This window comes from Diplotaxodon limnothrissa, linkage group LG6 (assembly GCF_057381915.1).
Source record: "Diplotaxodon limnothrissa isolate DT_005_m linkage group LG6, D_limnothrissa_male_GT1.1, whole genome shotgun sequence".
NCBI lineage: Eukaryota > Metazoa > Chordata > Actinopteri > Cichliformes > Cichlidae > Diplotaxodon > Diplotaxodon limnothrissa.
Window position 1 is genome coordinate 7,101,378 of NC_140601.1, and position 23,388 is coordinate 7,124,765.

The following is a 23,388-nucleotide window of genomic DNA, read 5'->3' on the forward strand; positions in this document are numbered from 1 at the left end:
CAATGAGCCATTTACACTGACCAGTGTTTCACTTTAACTGTAACACATTCATTATTTAGTTCCAACATTTCTAAGAGAAATAACTGAATGTAAAAAATGGCAGCCCTCAGGCCAGGTTTAATTGATAGAGATATATGCATGCATTGTGAAATTTATGTATCACATATAATTGTTATTCACCTAATCATGGCATACCCAGCCCTTCCTCCCTAGTTAACTGCAACCCAAAATAACTAGTGGGGCTATTTACACACTCACAACCAGTGTGGGGTAAAAAGAGCCACCAAAAAGCTGTCAGCCACAGATGTGCTAGAAGAGTTAGAAACTCTACTTATGGAGAAACTTTCTAAGTCTAACAGGGGACAGGTACTCCTGCCCAAATAACATGATATAACCCCACATACAGCCCAGCCATAAAATGAACCAAGTCATTTAATTAAAGACAGCATGGGACCAAATGCATGTAACCAGCCTGCACCAACCTGGCATTTCTTCCTCCTGAATTAAATGAATGAATGGATGAAAGTTAAATGACTACAAACCTAAAGCCACTAGTTCCCACACTGGAGCTCCCTGACACTGTGTGTTAACCGTATTAAGCTTGTATCAACAGTTGTAACAGGCTAAGCCACTTGAGACACTGCATTGAATTTGTTCCTGTCTTAATGATTTCAGCTGACTGGTTTCAACTCAGATGTTCTGCTTTTTTCTTTCAGTAGATCAAATCAGCTCGTGCTGCTTCTGCTTCCAATTTAATGGCAAGAAGAAGAAGAAGAATGCTTCAGCGAAGTGGCGTTCATGGTCTCAGTGAACAGTCATGGTCACACACTGCATGTGGTTTTAAAAGCAACATGTCTGTTCAGTACAACGATCGAGATGTGTAATATTAGTGCAGCTACGGTTTGTTCTTGAACATCAGTTCTGTTTTCTACTTTGATCACTTAGACCAAAAAAGTGTTGTTTTCAGATTCTTTCTTTTGAATCTATAAAGCACCTGCTCATTTTTTATTACAATTAGTTTCACATAAATGTTAGTTTTTCCTTTATGATCTTTTAATGCTTACACTACACTGTACACATTAGAGACATTTCTGTTACCTGTTTCTGTTGACTCAGAGTTGTGAAATGTTCTTTTATTTAATGCACAATATGAAGTTCATAATTTTCTTACAAATAAAACTCTAATGACAAACATGAACAGCTGTGCTTATTTCTGAGACATGAGTTTTTGAATGTGTTTAGACAGTGTGCATCTGTAATCTGAAACTGTAATGGTGAACCTGAGGTGATGGTCAACAGAAGGCTAATATATATCAATATAAAACAATATTGAAGTAATGTCTTTACCCCCTGCAGAGTGTGGACGCTGTGCACTCAATCACCTTATTCACTGTAGTAAACATGCACCGCTAGCTCAAGTGACTGACTGTCTCCATGGTTACATTGTATATTATTAGCTATGCAAACAGCTTCCATAGATACCGCCATAGCTCTCTGCAGCTGTAACACTTTCACACTTTGCAAATCATTTCACGATTTTGATAGTTATGAAGACAGAATATGTTTTTAAGGTCATGCTAGGCGGTTGCTATGGTGGTTGCTGTGGACTTGGCTGGACCGCGTCCGATTCCTGTTATTAGCTGTCCGCCTTAGGAAGGCTGCGTTCCATTTACAAGTAGTGACAGTCTGCCGCAACTCGAACTCAAACCCGCTTTGTTCTTTAATTATAGGCCTTTTATAGCCGTTCATGACACACACACACACATAAAGCACTTTGCCTCACCATGAGAATGGAACTTTACCTAAGCTAGCCTTTAAAATATCTGATATAGGATAGAAAAATGAAGCAACCAGAGATTTAATGATGAAGACTCTAAAACCCACTGTCTTGACAAAATAAAGCGTTTTTGTACAACTTCATATAAATAGCTGTAACTTTTGATAGAAGATTCAGATATACGTATTCATGACTTTATCTTATAGAACTCAATGTCCCCGTGCTGGGCAAACAGGTTTTGCAGCCGTTTGAGCTAGGATTTTAAAATTATTCACATAATGAAAACCTATACTTTGTTTCAGGCGAGTTTCCCATTCAAAAGCATGTAACAGTGAGAAACGCATTGTCTTGGCGAAATAAAGCGTTTTTGAACAACTTCATATAAATCGCTGTAACTTTTGATAGAAGACTCAGACAAACATGTTTATGGCTTTATCTTATAGAACTCAATATCCCCGTGCTGGGCAAACAGGTTTTGCAGCCGTTTGAGCTAAGATTTTAAAATGATTCACATAATGAAAACCTATACTTTGTTTCAGGCGAGTTTCCCATTCAAATGCATGTAACAGTGAGAAACGCATTGTCTTGGCGAAATAAAGCGTTTTTGAACAACTTCATATAAATCGCTGTAACTTTTGATAGAAGACTCAGACAAACATGTTTATGGCTTTATCTTATATAACTCAATATCCCCGTGCTGGGCAAACAGGTTTTGCAGCCGTTTGAGCTAAGATTTTAAAATTATTCACATAATGAAAACCTATACTTTGTCTCGGGTGAGTTTCCCATTCAAATGCATGTAACAGTGAGAAACACACTGTCTTGGCGAAATAAAGCGATTTTCAACCACTTCATATAAATCGCTGTAACTTTTGATAGAAGACTCAGACAAACATGTTTATGGCTTTATCTTATAGAACTCAATATCCCCGTGCTGGGTAAACAGGTTTTGCAGCCGTTTGAGCTAAGATTTTAAAATGATTCACATAATGAAAACCTATACTTTGTTTCAGGCGAGTTTCCCATTCAAATTCATGTAACAGTGAGAAACGCATTGTCTTGGCGAAATAAAGCGTTTTTGAACAACTTCATATAAATCGCTGTAACTTTTGATAGAAGACTCAGACAAACATGTTTATGGCTTTATCTTATAGAACTCAATATCCCCGTGCTGGGCAAACAGGTTTTGCAGCCGTTTGAGCTAAGATTTAAAAATGATTCACATAATGAAAACCTATACTTTGTTTCAGGCGAGTTTCCCATTCAAATGCATGTAACAGTGAGAAACGCATTGTCTTGGCGAAATAAAGCGTTTTTGAACAACTTCATATAAATCGCTGTAACTTTTGATAGAAGACTCAGACAAACATGTTTATGGCTTTATCTTATAGAACTCAATATCCCCGTGCTGGGCAAACAGGTTTTGCAGCCGTTTGAGCTAAGATTTAAAAATTATTCACATAATGAAAACCTATACTTTGTTTCAGGCGAGTTTCCCATTCAAATGCATGTAACAGTGAGAAACGCATTGTCTTGGCGAAATAAAGCGTTTTTGAACAACTTCATATAAATCGCTGTAACTTTTGATAGAAGACTCAGACAAACATGTTTATGGCTTTATCTTATATAACTCAATATCCCCGTGCTGGGCAAACAGGTTTTGCAGCCTTTTGAGCTAAGATTTTAAAATTATTCACATAATGAAAACCTATACTTTGTCTCGGGTGAGTTTCCCATTCAAATGCATGTAACAGTGAGAAACACACTGTCTTGGCGAAATAAAGCGATTTTCAACCACTTCATATAAATCGCTGTAACTTTTGATAGAAGACTCAGACAAACATGTTTATGGCTTTATCTTATAGAACTCAATATCCCCGTGCTGGGCAAACAGGTTTTGCAGCCGTTTGAGCTAAGATTTTAAAATGATTCACATAATGAAAACCTATACTTTGTTTCAGGCGAGTTTCCCATTCAAATTCATGTAACAGTGAGAAACGCATTGTCTTGGCGAAATAAAGCGTTTTTGAACAACTTCATATAAATCGCTGTAACTTTTGATAGAAGACTCAGACAAACATGTTTATGGCTTTATCTTATAGAACTCAATATCCCCGTGCTGGGCAAACAGGTTTTGCAGCCGTTTGAGCTAAGATTTAAAAATGATTCACATAATGAAAACCTATACTTTGTTTCAGGCGAGTTTCCCATTCAAATGCATGTAACAGTGAGAAACGCATTGTCTTGGCGAAATAAAGCGTTTTTGAACAACTTCATATAAATCGCTGTAACTTTTGATAGAAGACTCAGACAAACATGTTTATGGCTTTATCTTATATAACTCAATATCCCCGTGCTGGGCAAACAGGTTTTGCAGCCGTTTGAGCTAAGATTTTAAAATTATTCACATAATGAAAACCTATACTTTGTCTCGGGTGAGTTTCCCATTCAAATGCATGTAACAGTGAGAAACACACTGTCTTGCCGAAATAAAGCGATTTTCAACCACTTCATATAAATCGCTGTAACTTTTGATAGAAGACTCAGACAACCATGTTTATGGCTTTATCTTATAGAACTCAATATCCCCGTGCTGGGCAAACAGGTTTTGCAGCCGTTTGAGCTAAGATTTTAAAATGATTCACATAATGAAAACCTATACTTTGTTTCAGGCGAGTTTCCCATTCAAATGCATGTAACAGTGAGAAACGCATTGTCTTGGCGAAATAAAGCGTTTTTGAACAACTTCATATAAATCGCTGTAACTTTTGATAGAAGACTCAGACAAACATGTTTATGGCTTTATCTTATAGAACTCAATATCCCCGTGCTGGGCAAACAGGTTTTGCAGCCGTTTGAGCTAAGATTTAAAAATTATTCACATAATGAAAACCTATACTTTGTTTCAGGCGAGTTTCCCATTCAAATGCATGTAACAGTGAGAAACGCATTGTCTTGGCGAAATAAAGCGTTTTTGAACAACTTCATATAAATCGCTGTAACTTTTGATAGAAGACTCAGACAAACATGTTTATGGCTTTATCTTATAGAACTCAATATCCCCGTGCTGGGCAAACAGAACAGGTTTTGCAGCCGTTTGAGCTAAGATTTTAAAATTATTCACATAATGAAAACCTATACTTTGTCTCGGGTGAGTTTCCCATTCAAATGCATGTAACAGTGAGAAACACACTGTCTTGGCGAAATAAAGCGATTTTCAACCACTTCATATAAATCGCTGTAACTTTTGATAGAAGACTCAGACAACCATGTTTATGGCTTTATCTTATAGAACTCAATATCCCCGTGCTGGGCAAACAGGTTTTGCAGCCGTTTGAGCTAAGATTTAAAAATTATTCACATAATGAAAACCTATACTTTGTTTCAGGCGAGTTTCCCATTCAAATGCATGTAACAGTGAGAAACGCATTGTCTTGGCGAAATAAAGCGTTTTTGAACAACTTCATATAAATCGCTGTAACTTTTGATAGAAGACTCAGACAAACATGTTTATGGCTTTATCTTATAGAACTCAATATCCCCGTGCTGGGCAAACAGGTTTTGCAGCCGTTTGAGCTAAGATTTTAAAATTATTCACATAATGAAAACCTATACTTTGTTTCAGGCGAGTTTCCCATTCAAATGCATGTAACAGTGAGAAACGCATTGTCTTGGCGAAATAAAGCGTTTTTGAACAACTTCATATAAATCGCTGTAACTTTTGATAGAAGACTCAGACAAACATGTTTATGGCTTTATCTTATAGAACTCAATATCCCCGTGCTGGGCAAACAGAACAGGTTTTGCAGCCGTTTGAGCTAAGATTTTAAAATTATTCACATAATGAAAACCTATACTTTGTCTCGGGTGAGTTTCCCATTCAAATGCATGTAACAGTGAGAAACGCATTGTCTTGGCGAAATAAAGCGTTTTTGAACAACTTCATATAAATCGCTGTAACTTTTGATAGAAGACTCAGACAAACATGTTTATGGCTTTATCTTATAGAACTCAATATCCCCGTGCTGGGCAAACAGAACAGGTTTTGCAGCCGTTTGAGCTAAGATTTTAAAATTATTCACATAATGAAAACCTATACTTTGTTTCAGGCGAGTTTCCCATTCAAATGCATGTAACAGTGAGAAACGCATTGTCTTGGCGAAATAAAGCGTTTTTGAACAACTTCATATAAATCGCTGTAACTTTTGATAGAAGACTCAGACAAACATGTTTATGGCTTTATCTTATAGAACTCAATATCCCCGTGCTGGGCAAACAGGTTTTGCAGCAGTTTGAGCTAAGATTTTAAAATTATTCACATAATGAAAACCTATACTTTGTTTCAGGCGAGTTTCCCATTCAAATGCATGTAACAGTGAGAAACGCATTGTCTTGGCGAAATAAAGCGTTTTTGAACAACTTCATATAAATCGCTGTAACTTTTGATAGAAGACTCAGACAAACATGTTTATGGCTTTATCTTATAGAACTCAATATCCCCGTGCTGGGCAAACAGGTTTTGCAGCCGTTTGAGCTAAGATTTTAAAATGATTCACATAATGAAAACCTATACTTTGTTTCAGGCGAGTTTCCCATTCAAATGCATGTAACAGTGAGAAACGCATTGTCTTGGCGAAATAAAGCGTTTTTGAACAACTTCATATAAATCGCTGTAACTTTTGATAGAAGACTCAGACAAACATGTTTATGGCTTTATCTTATAGAACTCAATATCCCCGTGCTGGGCAAACAGGTTTTGCAGCCGTTTGAGCTAAGATTTAAAAATTATTCACATAATGAAAACCTATACTTTGTTTCAGGCGAGTTTCCCATTCAAATGCATGTAACAGTGAGAAACGCATTGTCTTGGCGAAATAAAGCGTTTTTGAACAACTTCATATAAATCGCTGTAACTTTTGATAGAAGACTCAGACAAACATGTTTATGGCTTTATCTTATAGAACTCAATATCCCCGTGCTGGGCAAACAGAACAGGTTTTGCAGCCGTTTGAGCTAAGATTTTAAAATGATTCACATAATGAAAACCTATACTTTGTCTCGGGTGAGTTTCCCATTCAAATGCATGTAACAGTGAGAAACACACTGTCTTGGCGAAATAAAGCGATTTTCAACCACTTCATATAAATCGCTGTAACTTTTGATAGAAGACTCAGACAACCATGTTTATGGCTTTATCTTATAGAACTCAATATCCCCGTGCTGGGCAAACAGGTTTTGCAGCCGTTTGAGCTAAGATTTAAAAATTATTCACATAATGAAAACCTATACTTTGTTTCAGGCGAGTTTCCCATTCAAATGCATGTAACAGTGAGAAACGCATTGTCTTGGCGAAATAAAGCGTTTTTGAACAACTTCATATAAATCGCTGTAACTTTTGATAGAAGACTCAGACAAACATGTTTATGGCTTTATCTTATAGAACTCAATATCCCCGTGCTGGGCAAACAGGTTTTGCAGCCGTTTGAGCTAAGATTTAAAAATTATTCACATAATGAAAACCTATACTTTGTTTCAGGCGAGTTTCCCATTCAAATGCATGTAACAGTGAGAAACGCATTGTCTTGGCGAAATAAAGCGTTTTTGAACAACTTCATATAAATCGCTGTAACTTTTGATAGAAGACTCAGACAAACATGTTTATGGCTTTATCTTATAGAACTCAATATCCCCGTGCTGGGCAAACAGAACAGGTTTTGCAGCCGTTTGAGCTAAGATTTAAAAATTATTCACATAATGAAAACCTATACTTTGTTTCAGGCGAGTTTCCCATTCAAATGCATGTAACAGTGAGAAACGCATTGTCTTGGCGAAATAAAGCGTTTTTGAACAACTTCATATAAATCGCTGTAACTTTTGATAGAAGACTCAGACAAACATGTTTATGGCTTTATCTTATAGAACTCAATATCCCCGTGCTGGGCAAACAGGTTTTGCAGCCGTTTGAGCTAAGATTTAAAAATGATTCACATAATGAAAACCTATACTTTGTTTCAGGCGAGTTTCCCATTCAAATGCATGTAACAGTGAGAAACGCATTGTCTTGGCGAAATAAAGCGTTTTTGAACAACTTCATATAAATCGCTGTAACTTTTGATAGAAGACTCAGACAAACATGTTTATGGCTTTATCTTATAGAACTCAATATCCCCGTGCTGGGCAAACAGGTTTTGCAGCCGTTTGAGCTAAGATTTAAAAATTATTCACATAATGAAAACCTATACTTTGTTTCAGGCGAGTTTCCCATTCAAATGCATGTAACAGTGAGAAACACACTGTCTTGGCGAAATAAAGCGATTTTCAACCACTTCATATAAATCGCTGTAACTTTTGATAGAAGACTCAGACAACCATGTTTATGGCTTTATCTTATAGAACTCAATATCCCCGTGCTGGGCAAACAGGTTTTGCAGCCGTTTGAGCTAAGATTTTAAAATTATTCACATAATGAAAACCTATACTTTGTCTCGGGTGAGTTTCCCATTCAAATGCATGTAACAGTGAGAAACACACTGTCTTGGCGAAATAAAGCGATTTTCAACCACTTCATATAAATCGCTGTAACTTTTGATAGAAGACTCAGACAAACATGTTTATGGCTTTATCTTATAGAACTCAATATCCCCGTGCTGGGCAAACAGGTTTTGCAGCCGTTTGAGCTAAGATTTTAAAATGATTCACATAATGAAAACCTATACTTTGTTTCAGGCGAGTTTCCCATTCAAATTCATGTAACAGTGAGAAACGCATTGTCTTGGCGAAATAAAGCGTTTTTGAACAACTTCATATAAATCGCTGTAACTTTTGATAGAAGACTCAGACAAACATGTTTATGGCTTTATCTTATAGAACTCAATATCCCCGTGCTGGGCAAACAGGTTTTGCAGCCGTTTGAGCTAAGATTTAAAAATTATTCACATAATGAAAACCTATACTTTGTTTCAGGCGAGTTTCCCATTCAAATGCATGTAACAGTGAGAAACGCATTGTCTTGGCGAAATAAAGCGTTTTTGAACAACTTCATATAAATCGCTGTAACTTTTGATAGAAGACTCAGACAAACATGTTTATGGCTTTATCTTATAGAACTCAATATCCCCGTGCTGGGCAAACAGAACAGGTTTTGCAGCCGTTTGAGCTAAGATTTTAAAATTATTCACATAATGAAAACCTATACTTTGTCTCGGGTGAGTTTCCCATTCAAATGCATGTAACAGTGAGAAACACACTGTCTTGCCGAAATAAAGCGATTTTCAACCACTTCATATAAATCGCTGTAACTTTTGATAGAAGACTCAGACAACCATGTTTATGGCTTTATCTTATAGAACTCAATATCCCCGTGCTGGGCAAACAGGTTTTGCAGCCGTTTGAGCTAAGATTTTAAAATGATTCACATAATGAAAACCTATACTTTGTTTCAGGCGAGTTTCCCATTCAAATGCATGTAACAGTGAGAAACGCATTGTCTTGGCGAAATAAAGCGTTTTTGAACAACTTCATATAAATCGCTGTAACTTTTGATAGAAGACTCAGACAAACATGTTTATGGCTTTATCTTATAGAACTCAATATCCCCGTGCTGGGCAAACAGGTTTTGCAGCCGTTTGAGCTAAGATTTAAAAATTATTCACATAATGAAAACCTATACTTTGTTTCAGGCGAGTTTCCCATTCAAATGCATGTAACAGTGAGAAACGCATTGTCTTGGCGAAATAAAGCGTTTTTGAACAACTTCATATAAATCGCTGTAACTTTTGATAGAAGACTCAGACAAACATGTTTATGGCTTTATCTTATAGAACTCAATATCCCCGTGCTGGGCAAACAGAACAGGTTTTGCAGCCGTTTGAGCTAAGATTTTAAAATGATTCACATAATGAAAACCTATACTTTGTCTCGGGTGAGTTTCCCATTCAAATGCATGTAACAGTGAGAAACACACTGTCTTGGCGAAATAAAGCGATTTTCAACCACTTCATATAAATCGCTGTAACTTTTGATAGAAGACTCAGACAACCATGTTTATGGCTTTATCTTATAGAACTCAATATCCCCGTGCTGGGCAAACAGGTTTTGCAGCCGTTTGAGCTAAGATTTAAAAATTATTCACATAATGAAAACCTATACTTTGTTTCAGGCGAGTTTCCCATTCAAATGCATGTAACAGTGAGAAACGCATTGTCTTGGCGAAATAAAGCGTTTTTGAACAACTTCATATAAATCGCTGTAACTTTTGATAGAAGACTCAGACAAACATGTTTATGGCTTTATCTTATAGAACTCAATATCCCCGTGCTGGGCAAACAGGTTTTGCAGCAGTTTGAGCTAAGATTTTAAAATTATTCACATAATGAAAACCTATACTTTGTTTCAGGCGAGTTTCCCATTCAAATGCATGTAACAGTGAGAAACGCATTGTCTTGGCGAAATAAAGCGTTTTTGAACAACTTCATATAAATCGCTGTAACTTTTGATAGAAGACTCAGACAAACATGTTTATGGCTTTATCTTATAGAACTCAATATCCCCGTGCTGGGCAAACAGGTTTTGCAGCCGTTTGAGCTAAGATTTTAAAATGATTCACATAATGAAAACCTATACTTTGTTTCAGGCGAGTTTCCCATTCAAATGCATGTAACAGTGAGAAACGCATTGTCTTGGCGAAATAAAGCGTTTTTGAACAACTTCATATAAATCGCTGTAACTTTTGATAGAAGACTCAGACAAACATGTTTATGGCTTTATCTTATAGAACTCAATATCCCCGTGCTGGGCAAACAGAACAGGTTTTGCAGCCGTTTGAGCTAAGATTTTAAAATTATTCACATAATGAAAACCTATACTTTGTCTCGGGTGAGTTTCCCATTCAAATGCATGTAACAGTGAGAAACACACTGTCTTGGCGAAATAAAGCGATTTTCAACCACTTCATATAAATCGCTGTAACTTTTGATAGAAGACTCAGACAACCATGTTTATGGCTTTATCTTATAGAACTCAATATCCCCGTGCTGGGCAAACAGGTTTTGCAGCCGTTTGAGCTAAGATTTAAAAATTATTCACATAATGAAAACCTATACTTTGTTTCAGGCGAGTTTCCCATTCAAATGCATGTAACAGTGAGAAACGCATTGTCTTGGCGAAATAAAGCGTTTTTGAACAACTTCATATAAATCGCTGTAACTTTTGATAGAAGACTCAGACAAACATGTTTATGGCTTTATCTTATAGAACTCAATATCCCCGTGCTGGGCAAACAGGTTTTGCAGCCGTTTGAGCTAAGATTTTAAAATGATTCACATAATGAAAACCTATACTTTGTTTCAGGCGAGTTTCCCATTCAAATGCATGTAACAGTGAGAAACGCATTGTCTTGGCGAAATAAAGCGTTTTTGAACAACTTCATATAAATCGCTGTAACTTTTGATAGAAGACTCAGACAAACATGTTTATGGCTTTATCTTATAGAACTCAATATCCCCGTGCTGGGCAAACAGAACAGGTTTTGCAGCCGTTTGAGCTAAGATTTTAAAATTATTCACATAATGAAAACCTATACTTTGTCTCGGGTGAGTTTCCCATTCAAATGCATGTAACAGTGAGAAACGCATTGTCTTGGCGAAATAAAGCGTTTTTGAACAACTTCATATAAATCGCTGTAACTTTTGATAGAAGACTCAGACAAACATGTTTATGGCTTTATCTTATAGAACTCAATATCCCCGTGCTGGGCAAACAGAACAGGTTTTGCAGCCGTTTGAGCTAAGATTTTAAAATTATTCACATAATGAAAACCTATACTTTGTTTCAGGCGAGTTTCCCATTCAAATGCATGTAACAGTGAGAAACGCATTGTCTTGGCGAAATAAAGCGTTTTTGAACAACTTCATATAAATCGCTGTAACTTTTGATAGAAGACTCAGACAAACATGTTTATGGCTTTATCTTATAGAACTCAATATCCCCGTGCTGGGCAAACAGGTTTTGCAGCAGTTTGAGCTAAGATTTTAAAATTATTCACATAATGAAAACCTATACTTTGTTTCAGGCGAGTTTCCCATTCAAATGCATGTAACAGTGAGAAACGCATTGTCTTGGCGAAATAAAGCGTTTTTGAACAACTTCATATAAATCGCTGTAACTTTTGATAGAAGACTCAGACAAACATGTTTATGGCTTTATCTTATAGAACTCAATATCCCCGTGCTGGGCAAACAGGTTTTGCAGCCGTTTGAGCTAAGATTTTAAAATGATTCACATAATGAAAACCTATACTTTGTTTCAGGCGAGTTTCCCATTCAAATGCATGTAACAGTGAGAAACGCATTGTCTTGGCGAAATAAAGCGTTTTTGAACAACTTCATATAAATCGCTGTAACTTTTGATAGAAGACTCAGACAAACATGTTTATGGCTTTATCTTATAGAACTCAATATCCCCGTGCTGGGCAAACAGGTTTTGCAGCCGTTTGAGCTAAGATTTAAAAATTATTCACATAATGAAAACCTATACTTTGTTTCAGGCGAGTTTCCCATTCAAATGCATGTAACAGTGAGAAACGCATTGTCTTGGCGAAATAAAGCGTTTTTGAACAACTTCATATAAATCGCTGTAACTTTTGATAGAAGACTCAGACAAACATGTTTATGGCTTTATCTTATAGAACTCAATATCCCCGTGCTGGGCAAACAGAACAGGTTTTGCAGCCGTTTGAGCTAAGATTTTAAAATGATTCACATAATGAAAACCTATACTTTGTCTCGGGTGAGTTTCCCATTCAAATGCATGTAACAGTGAGAAACACACTGTCTTGGCGAAATAAAGCGATTTTCAACCACTTCATATAAATCGCTGTAACTTTTGATAGAAGACTCAGACAACCATGTTTATGGCTTTATCTTATAGAACTCAATATCCCCGTGCTGGGCAAACAGGTTTTGCAGCCGTTTGAGCTAAGATTTAAAAATTATTCACATAATGAAAACCTATACTTTGTTTCAGGCGAGTTTCCCATTCAAATGCATGTAACAGTGAGAAACGCATTGTCTTGGCGAAATAAAGCGTTTTTGAACAACTTCATATAAATCGCTGTAACTTTTGATAGAAGACTCAGACAAACATGTTTATGGCTTTATCTTATAGAACTCAATATCCCCGTGCTGGGCAAACAGGTTTTGCAGCCGTTTGAGCTAAGATTTAAAAATTATTCACATAATGAAAACCTATACTTTGTTTCAGGCGAGTTTCCCATTCAAATGCATGTAACAGTGAGAAACGCATTGTCTTGGCGAAATAAAGCGTTTTTGAACAACTTCATATAAATCGCTGTAACTTTTGATAGAAGACTCAGACAAACATGTTTATGGCTTTATCTTATAGAACTCAATATCCCCGTGCTGGGCAAACAGAACAGGTTTTGCAGCCGTTTGAGCTAAGATTTTAAAATTATTCACATAATGAAAACCTATACTTTGTCTCGGGTGAGTTTCCCATTCAAATGCATGTAACAGTGAGAAACGCATTGTCTTGGCGAAATAAAGCGTTTTTGAACAACTTCATATAAATCGCTGTAACTTTTGATAGAAGACTCAGACAAACATGTTTATGGCTTTATCTTATAGAACTCAATATCCCCGTGCTGGGCAAACAGAACAGGTTTTGCAGCCGTTTGAGCTAAGATTTTAAAATTATTCACATAATGAAAACCTATACTTTGTTTCAGGCGAGTTTCCCATTCAAATGCATGTAACAGTGAGAAACGCATTGTCTTGGCGAAATAAAGCGTTTTTGAACAACTTCATATAAATCGCTGTAACTTTTGATAGAAGACTCAGACAAACATGTTTATGGCTTTATCTTATAGAACTCAATATCCCCGTGCTGGGCAAACAGGTTTTGCAGCCGTTTGAGCTAAGATTTTAAAATTATTCACATAATGAAAACCTATACTTTGTTTCAGGCGAGTTTCCCATTCAAATGCATGTAACAGTGAGAAACGCATTGTCTTGGCGAAATAAAGCGTTTTTGAACAACTTCATATAAATCGCTGTAACTTTTGATAGAAGACTCAGACAAACATGTTTATGGCTTTATCTTATAGAACTCAATATCCCCGTGCTGGGCAAACAGGTTTTGCAGCCGTTTGAGCTAAGATTTAAAAATTATTCACATAATGAAAACCTATACTTTGTTTCAGGCGAGTTTCCCATTCAAATGCATGTAACAGTGAGAAACGCATTGTCTTGGTGAAATAAAGCGTTTTTGAACAACTTCATATAAATCGCTGTAACTTTTGATAGAAGACTCAGACAAACATGTTTATGGCTTTATCTTATAGAACTCAATATCCCCGTGCTGGGCAAACAGGTTTTGCAGCCGTTTGAGCTAAGATTTAAAAATGATTCACATAATGAAAACCTATACTTTGTTTCAGGCGAGTTTCCCATTCAAATGCATGTAACAGTGAGAAACGCATTGTCTTGGCGAAATAAAGCGTTTTTGAACAACTTCATATAAATCGCTGTAACCTTTGATACTTCTATCAAAGGTTACAGCGTTTCTCACTGTAACAGTGAGAAACGCATTTATTTCGCATTGTCTTGGCGAAATAAAGCGTTTTTGAACAACTTCATATAAATCGCTGTAACTTTTGATAGAAGACTCAGACAAACATGTTTATGGCTTTATCTTATAGAACTCAATATCCCCGTGCTGGGCAAACAGAACAGGTTTTGCAGCCGTTTGAGCTAAGATTTTAAAATTATTCACATAATGAAAACCTATACTTTGTCTCGGGTGAGTTTCCCATTCAAATGCATGTAACAGTGAGAAACACACTGTCTTGGCGAAATATAGCGATTTTCAACCACTTCATATAAATCGCTGTAACTTTTGATAGAAGACTCAGACAAACATGTTTATGGCTTTATCTTATAGAACTCAATATCCCCGTGCTGGGCAAACAGGTTTTGCAGCCGTTTGAGCTAAGATTTTAAAATGATTCACATAATGAAAACCTATACTTTGTTTCAGGCGAGTTTCCCATTCAAATGCATGTAACAGTGAGAAACGCATTGTCTTGGCGAAATAAAGCGTTTTTGAACAACTTCATATAAATCGCTGTAACTTTTGATAGAAGACTCAGACAAACATGTTTATGGCTTTATCTTATAGAACTCAATATCCCCGTGCTGGGCAAACAGGTTTTGCAGCCGTTTGAGCTAAGATTTTAAAATTATTCACATAATGAAAACCTATACTTTGTTTCAGGCGAGTTTCCCATTCAAATGCATGTAACAGTGAGAAACGCATTGTCTTGGCGAAATAAAGCGTTTTTGAACAACTTCATATAAATCGCTGTAACTTTTGATAGAAGACTCAGACAAACATGTTTATGGCTTTATCTTATAGAACTCAATATCCCGTGCTGGGCAAACAGGTTTTGCAGCCGTTTGAGCTAAGATTTAAAAATTATTCACATAATGAAAACCTATACTTTGTTTCAGGCGAGTTTCCCATTCAAATGCATGTAACAGTGAGAAACGCATTGTCTTGGCGAAATAAAGCGTTTTTGAACAACTTCATATAAATCGCTGTAACTTTTGATAGAAGACTCAGACAAACATGTTTATGGCTTTATCTTATAGAACTCAATATCCCCGTGCTGGGCAAACAGGTTTTGCAGCCGTTTGAGCTAAGATTTAAAAATTATTCACATAATGAAAACCTATACTTTGTTTCAGGCGAGTTTCCCATTCAAATGCATGTAACAGTGAGAAACGCATTGTCTTGGCGAAATAAAGCGTTTTTGAACAACTTCATATAAATCGCTGTAACTTTTGATAGAAGACTCAGACAAACATGTTTATGGCTTTATCTTATAGAACTCAATATCCCCGTGCTGGGCAAACAGAACAGGTTTTGCAGCCGTTTGAGCTAAGATTTTAAAATTATTCACATAATGAAAACCTATACTTTGTCTCGGGTGAGTTTCCCATTCAAATGCATGTAACAGTGAGAAACACACTGTCTTGGCGAAATAAAGCGATTTTCAACCACTTCATATAAATCGCTGTAACTTTTGATAGAAGACTCAGACAACCATGTTTATGGCTTTATCTTATAGAACTCAATATCCCCGTGCTGGGCAAACAGGTTTTGCAGCCGTTTGAGCTAAGATTTAAAAATTATTCACATAATGAAAACCTATACTTTGTTTCAGGCGAGTTTCCCATTCAAATGCATGTAACAGTGAGAAACGCATTGTCTTGGCGAAATAAAGCGTTTTTGAACAACTTCATATAAATCGCTGTAACTTTTGATAGAAGACTCAGACAAACATGTTTATGGCTTTATCTTATAGAACTCAATATCCCCGTGCTGGGCAAACAGGTTTTGCAGCCGTTTGAGCTAAGATTTAAAAATTATTCACATAATGAAAACCTATACTTTGTTTCAGGCGAGTTTCCCATTCAAATGCATGTAACAGTGAGAAACGCATTGTCTTGGCGAAATAAAGCGTTTTTGAACAACTTCATATAAATCGCTGTAACTTTTGATAGAAGACTCAGACAAACATGTTTATGGCTTTATCTTATAGAACTCAATATCCCCGTGCTGGGCAAACAGAACAGGTTTTGCAGCCGTTTGAGCTAAGATTTTAAAATTATTCACATAATGAAAACCTATACTTTGTCTCGGGTGAGTTTCCCATTCAAATGCATGTAACAGTGAGAAACACACTGTCTTGGCGAAATAAAGCGATTTTCAACCACTTCATATAAATCGCTGTAACTTTTGATAGAAGACTCAGACAACCATGTTTATGGCTTTATCTTATAGAACTCAATATCCCCGTGCTGGGCAAACAGGTTTTGCAGCCGTTTGAGCTAAGATTTAAAAATTATTCACATAATGAAAACCTATACTTTGTTTCAGGCGAGTTTCCCATTCAAATGCATGTAACAGTGAGAAACGCATTGTCTTGGCGAAATAAAGCGTTTTTGAACAACTTCATATAAATCGCTGTAACTTTTGATAGAAGACTCAGACAAACATGTTTATGGCTTTATCTTATAGAACTCAATATCCCCGTGCTGGGCAAACAGGTTTTGCAGCCGTTTGAGCTAAGATTTAAAAATTATTCACATAATGAAAACCTATACTTTGTTTCAGGCGAGTTTCCCATTCAAATGCATGTAACAGTGAGAAACGCATTGTCTTGGCGAAATAAAGCGTTTTTGAACAACTTCATATAAATCGCTGTAACTTTTGATAGAAGACTCAGACAAACATGTTTATGGCTTTATCTTATAGAACTCAATATCCCCGTGCTGGGCAAACAGAACAGGTTTTGCAGCCGTTTGAGCTAAGATTTTAAAATTATTCACATAATGAAAACCTATACTTTGTCTCGGGTGAGTTTCCCATTCAAATGCATGTAACAGTGAGAAACGCATTGTCTTGGCGAAATAAAGCGTTTTTGAACAACTTCATATAAATCGCTGTAACTTTTGATAGAAGACTCAGACAAACATGTTTATGGCTTTATCTTATAGAACTCAATATCCCCGTGCTGGGCAAACAGAACAGGTTTTGCAGCCGTTTGAGCTAAGATTTTAAAATTATTCACATAATGAAAACCTATACTTTGTTTCAGGCGAGTTTCCCATTCAAATGCATGTAACAGTGAGAAACGCATTGTCTTGGCGAAATAAAGCGTTTTTGAACAACTTCATATAAATCGCTGTAACTTTTGATAGAAGACTCAGACAAACATGTTTATGGCTTTATCTTATAGAACTCAATATCCCCGTGCTGGGCAAACAGGTTTTGCAGCCGTTTGAGCTAAGATTTTAAAATTATTCACATAATGAAAACCTATACTTTGTTTCAGGCGAGTTTCCCATTCAAATGCATGTAACAGTGAGAAACGCATTGTCTTGGCGAAATAAAGCGTTTTTGAACAACTTCATATAAATCGCTGTAACTTTTGATAGAAGACTCAGACAAACATGTTTATGGCTTTATCTTATAGAACTCAATATCCCCGTGCTGGGCAAACAGGTTTTGCAGCCGTTTGAGCTAAGATTTAAAAATTATTCACATAATGAAAACCTATACTTTGTTTCAGGCGAGTTTCCCATTCAAATGCATGTAACAGTGAGAAACGCATTGTCTTGGCGAAATAAAGCGTTTTTGAACAACTTCATATAAATCGCTGTAACTTTTGATAGAAGACTCAGACAAACATGTTTATGGCTTTATCTTATAGAACTCAATATCCCCGTGCTGGGCAAACAGGTTTTGCAGCCGTTTGAGCTAAGATTTTAAAATGATTCACATAATGAAAACCTATACTTTGTTTCAGGCGAGTTTCCCATTCAAATGCATGTAACAGTGAGAAACGCATTGTCTTGGCGAAATAAAGCGTTTTTGAACAACTTCATATAAATCGCTGTAACCTTTGATACTTCTATCAAAGGTTACAGCGTTTCTCACTGTAACAGTGAGAAACGCATTTATTTCGCATTGTCTTGGCGAAATAAAGCGTTTTTGAACAACTTCATATAAATCGCTGTAACTTTTGATAGAAGACTCAGACAAACATGTTTATGGCTTTATCTTATAGAACTCAATATCCCCGTGCTGGGCAAACAGAACAGGTTTTGCAGCCGTTTGAGCTAAGATTTTAAAATTATTCACATAATGAAAACCTATACTTTGTCTCGGGTGAGTTTCCCATTCAAATGCATGTAACAGTGAGAAACACACTGTCTTGGCGAAATATAGCGATTTTCAACCACTTCATATAAATCGCTGTAACTTTTGATAGAAGACTCAGACAACCATGTTTATGGCTTTATCTTATAGAACTCAATATCCCCGTGCTGGGCAAACAGGTTTTGCAGCCGTTTGAGCTAAGATTTTAAAATTATTCACATAATGAAAACCTATACTTTGTTTCAGGCGAGTTTCCCATTCAAATGCATGTAACAGTGAGAAACGCATTGTCTTGGCGAAATAAAGCGTTTTTGAACAACTTCATATAAATCGCTGTAACTTTTGATAGAAGACTCAGACAAACATGTTTATGGCTTTATCTTATAGAACTCAATATCCCCGTGCTGGGCAAACAGGTTTTGCAGCCGTTTGAGCTAAGATTTAAAAATTATTCACATAATGAAAACCTATACTTTGTTTCAGGCGAGTTTCCCATTCAAATGCATGTAACAGTGAGAAACGCATTGTCTTGGCGAAATAAAGCGTTTTTGAACAACTTCATATAAATCGCTGTAACTTTTGATAGAAGACTCAGACAAACATGTTTATGGCTTTATCTTATAGAACTCAATATCCCCGTGCTGGGCAAACAGGTTTTGCAGCCGTTTGAGCTAAGATTTTAAAATTATTCACATAATGAAAACCTATACTTTGTTTCAGGCGAGTTTCCCATTCAAATGCATGTAACAGTGAGAAACGCATTGTCTTGGCGAAATAAAGCGTTTTTGAACAACTTCATATAAATCGCTGTAACCTTTGATACTTCTATCAAAGGTTACAGCGTTTCTCACTGTAACAGTGAGAAACGCATTTATTTCGCATTGTCTTGGCGAAATAAAGCGTTTTTGAACAACTTCATATAAATCGCTGTAACTTTTGATAGAAGACTCAGACAAACATGTTTATGGCTTTATCTTATAGAACTCAATATCCCCGTGCTGGGCAAACAGAACAGGTTTTGCAGCCGTTTGAGCTAAGAAATTAAAATTATTCACATAATGAAAACCTATACTTTGTCTCGGGTGAGTTTCCCATTCAAATGCATGTAACAGTGAGAAACACACTGTCTTGGCGAAATAAAGCGATTTTCAACCACTTCATATAAATCGCTGTAACTTTTGATAGAAGACTCAGACAACCATGTTTATGGCTTTATCTTATAGAACTCAATATCCCCGTGCTGGGCAAACAGGTTTTGCAGCCGTTTGAGCTAAGATTTAAAAATGATTCACATAATGAAAACCTATACTTTGTTTCAGGCGAGTTTCCCATTCAAATGCATGTAACAGTGAGAAACGCATTGTCTTGGCGAAATAAAGCGTTTTTGAACAACTTCATATAAATCGCTGTAACCTTTGATACTTCTATCAAAGGTTACAGCGTTTCTCACTGTAACAGTGAGAAACGCATTTATTTCGCATTGTCTTGGCGAAATAAAGCGTTTTTGAACAACTTCATATAAATCGCTGTAACTTTTGATAGAAGACTCAGACAAACATGTTTATGGCTTTATCTTATAGAACTCAATATCCCCGTGCTGGGCAAACAGAACAGGTTTTGCAGCCGTTTGAGCTAAGATTTTAAAATTATTCACATAATGAAAACCTATACTTTGTCTCGGGTGAGTTTCCCATTCAAATGCATGTAACAGTGAGAAACACACTGTCTTGGCGAAATAAAGCGATTTTCAACCACTTCATATAAATCGCTGTAACTTTTGATAGAAGACTCAGACAACCATGTTTATGGCTTTATCTTATAGAACTCAATATCCCCGTGCTGGGCAAACAGGTTTTGCAGCCGTTTGAGCTAAGATTTAAAAATGATTCACATAATGAAAACCTATACTTTGTTTCAGGCGAGTTTCCCATTCAAATGCATGTAACAGTGAGAAACGCATTGTCTTGGCGAAATAAAGCGTTTTTGAACAACTTCATATAAATCGCTGTAACTTTTGATAGAAGACTCAGACAACCATGTTTATGGCTTTATCTTATAGAACTCAATATCCCCGTGCTGGGCAAACAGGTTTTGCAGCCGTTTGAGCTAAGATTTTAAAATTATTCACATAATGAAAACCTATACTTTGTCTCGGGTGAGTTTCCCATTCAAATGCATGTAACAGTGAGAAACACACTGTCTTGCCGAAATAAAGCGATTTTCAACCACTTCATATAAATCGCTGTAACTTTTGATAGAAGACTCAGACAACCATGTTTATGGCTTTATCTTATAGAACTCAATATCCCCGTGCTGGGCAAACAGGTTTTGCAGCCGTTTGAGCTAAGATTTTAAAATTATTCACATAATGAAAACCTATACTTTGTTTCAGGCGAGTTTCCCATTCAAATGCATGTAACAGTGAGAAACGCATTGTCTTGGCGAAATAAAGCGTTTTTGAACAACTTCATATAAATCGCTGTAACTTTTGATAGAAGACTCAGACAAACATGTTTATGGCTTTATCTTATAGAACTCAATATCCCCGTGCTGGGCAAACAGGTTTTGCAGCCGTTTGAGCTAAGATTTTAAAATTATTCACATAATGAAAACCTATACTTTGTTTCAGGCGAGTTTCCCATTCAAATGCATGTAACAGTGAGAAACGCATTGTCTTGGCGAAATAAAGCGTTTTTGAACAACTTCATATAAATCGCTGTAACTTTTGATAGAAGACTCAGACAAACATGTTTATGGCTTTATCTTATAGAACTCAATATCCCCGTGCTGGGCAAACAGGTTTTGCAGCCGTTTGAGCTAAGATTTTAAAATGATTCACATAATGAAAACCTATACTTTGTTTCAGGCGAGTTTCCCATTCAAATGCATGTAACAGTGAGAAACGCATTGTCTTGGCGAAATAAAGCGTTTTTGAACCACTTCATATAAATCGCTGTAACTTTTGATAGAAGACTCAGACAAACATGTTTATGGCTTTATCTTATAGAACTCAATATCCCCGTGCTGGGCAAACAGAACAGGTTTTGCAGCCGTTTGAGCTAAGATTTTAAAATTATTCACATAATGAAAACCTATACTTTGTCTCGGGTGAGTTTCCCATTCAAATGCATGTAACAGTGAGAAACACACTGTCTTGGCGAAATAAAGCGATTTTCAACCACTTCATATAAATCGCTGTAACTTTTGATAGAAGACTCAGACAACCATGTTTATGGCTTTATCTTATAGAACTCAATATCCCCGTGCTGGGCAAACAGGTTTTGCAGCCGTTTGAGCTAAGATTTTAAAATTATTCACATAATGAAAACCTATACTTTGTCTCGGGTGAGTTTCCCATTCAAATGCATGTAACAGTGAGAAACACACTGTCTTGGCAAAATAAAGCGATTTTCAACCACTTCATATAAATCGCTGTAACTTTTGATAGAAGACTCAGACAACCATGTTTATGGCTTTATCTTATAGAACTCAATATCCCCGTGCTGGGCAAACAGGTTTTGCAGCCGTTTGAGCTAAGATTTTAAAATGATTCACATAATGAAAACCTATACTTTGTTTCAGGCGAGTTTCCCATTCAAATGCATGTAACAGTGAGAAACGCATTGTCTTGGCGAAATAAAGCGTTTTTGAACAACTTCATATAAATCGCTGTAACTTTTGATAGAAGACTCAGACAAACATGTTTATGGCTTTATCTTATAGAACTCAATATCCCCGTGCTGGGCAAACAGGTTTTGCAGCCGTTTGAGCTAAGATTTAAAAATGATTCACATAATGAAAACCTATACTTTGTTTCAGGCGAGTTTCCCATTCAAATGCATGTAACAGTGAGAAACGCATTGTCTTGGCGAAATAAAGCGTTTTTGAACAACTTCATATAAATCGCTGTAACTTTTGATAGAAGACTCAGACAAACATGTTTATGGCTTTATCTTATAGAACTCAATATCCCCGTGCTGGGCAAACAGGTTTTGCAGCCGTTTGAGCTAAGATTTTAAAATGATTCACATAATGAAAACCTATACTTTGTTTCAGGCGAGTTTCCCATTCAAATGCATGTAACAGTGAGAAACGCATTGTCTTGGCGAAATAAAGCGTTTTTGAACAACTTCATATAAATCGCTGTAACTTTTGATAGAAGACTCAGACAAACATGTTTATGGCTTTATCTTATAGAACTCAATATCCCCGTGCTGGGCAAACAGAACAGGTTTTGCAGCCGTTTGAGCTAAGATTTTAAAATTATTCACATAATGAAAACCTATACTTTGTCTCGGGTGAGTTTCCCATTCAAATGCATGTAACAGTGAGAAACACACTGTCTTGGCGAAATAAAGCGATTTTCAACCACTTCATATAAATCGCTGTAACTTTTGATAGAAGACTCAGACAACCATGTTTATGGCTTTATCTTATAGAACTCAATATCCCCGTGCTGGGCAAACAGGTTTTGCAGCCGTTTGAGCTAAGATTTTAAAATTATTCACATAATGAAAACCTATACTTTGTTTCAGGCGAGTTTCCCATTCAAATGCATGTAACAGTGAGAAACGCATTGTCTTGGCGAAATAAAGCGTTTTTGAACAACTTCATATAAATCGCTGTAACTTTTGATAGAAGACTCAGACAAACATGTTTATGGCTTTATCTTATAGAACTCAATATCCCCGTGCTGGGCAAACAGAACAGGTTTTGCAGCCGTTTGAGCTAAGATTTTAAAATGATTCACATAATGAAAACCTATACTTTGTCTCGGGTGAGTTTCCCATTCAAATGCATGTAACAGTGAGAAACACACTGTCTTGGCGAAATAAAGCGATTTTCAACCACTTCATATAAATCGCTGT